The following is a 760-nucleotide window of genomic DNA, read 5'->3' on the forward strand; positions in this document are numbered from 1 at the left end:
GGACAGAGGCACCCAGCTAAGTTACACCCAATTCCCAGCCCACCGAAACTGTGAGATAATAAATGCTGTTTTAAGCTGCTAAATTTTGTGGTAAGCTATCATGCAGCAGTAGTTAACTAATATGGTTGTCATAAGTGTAACACCCCAAAGGCTGAAAAATGTTATGGACTATATAAGAATATATTGAGTTTAAATTTAGAGGTCAGCTTTGTGCAGTGGCAGTATCGTAGCCAATGAGGTTTATCCAAGGCACGATTATTGCAAATTTAGAGGTCAGTTATGGATTCAAGTCTACTAACTGGGCTTCCAGTTCATTGGCTAGTTGTCTCTCCACTCAGAAAGTGTACCTCACAAAACAGCAAATAATAGAGATTCAGGTCAAGCAGCCAAGAGTTATCACCTCTGTCTTGTGGGTAGGTTGCAAAACTGTAAGAGAAAGAGCTGCCCGGGGCCATGTTCCCAGCCGTAATGCAAAAGCCAATGTGAAAGAATGAGGTTCAAATGCAGAAAAATGAAGGGAGATTAAGAGCCAGTAGGTAAATGGGGCCTGGCACCACTACCTTCTCTTATTCCAGAAAACTCTGGGACCTAGCCTTATCACTGCCCTTTCTCTGGTTTGGGTATTTAAGCCAATTAATTCTACATTATGCCTAACCTAGTTCCTACTGGGTTTTGATTTTCTGCCACCAGAAAAGCCATAACTAATACATTTCCTTGACTGAGCTTTGGTTTTCTCACCTGCAAAATTGAGAAGACAAAT

The 760-nt window shown here is 41.4% G+C and overlaps 1 non-coding gene across 1 annotated transcript; it reads left to right on the forward strand.

Annotated features, from left to right (window-relative positions):
- Positions 1-204: 204 nt before the first annotated feature.
- On the forward strand, positions 205-344 carry LOC140614539 (U4 spliceosomal RNA). The gene has a single exon (XR_012015380.1). It is a non-coding gene; the product is annotated as a U4 spliceosomal RNA (small nuclear RNA).
- The last annotated feature ends 416 nt before the right edge of the window (positions 345-760 follow it).

The sequence above is a fragment of the Canis lupus genome, chromosome 22, assembly GCF_048164855.1.
Source record: "Canis lupus baileyi chromosome 22, mCanLup2.hap1, whole genome shotgun sequence".
Classification (NCBI taxonomy): Eukaryota; Metazoa; Chordata; class Mammalia; order Carnivora; family Canidae; genus Canis; species Canis lupus.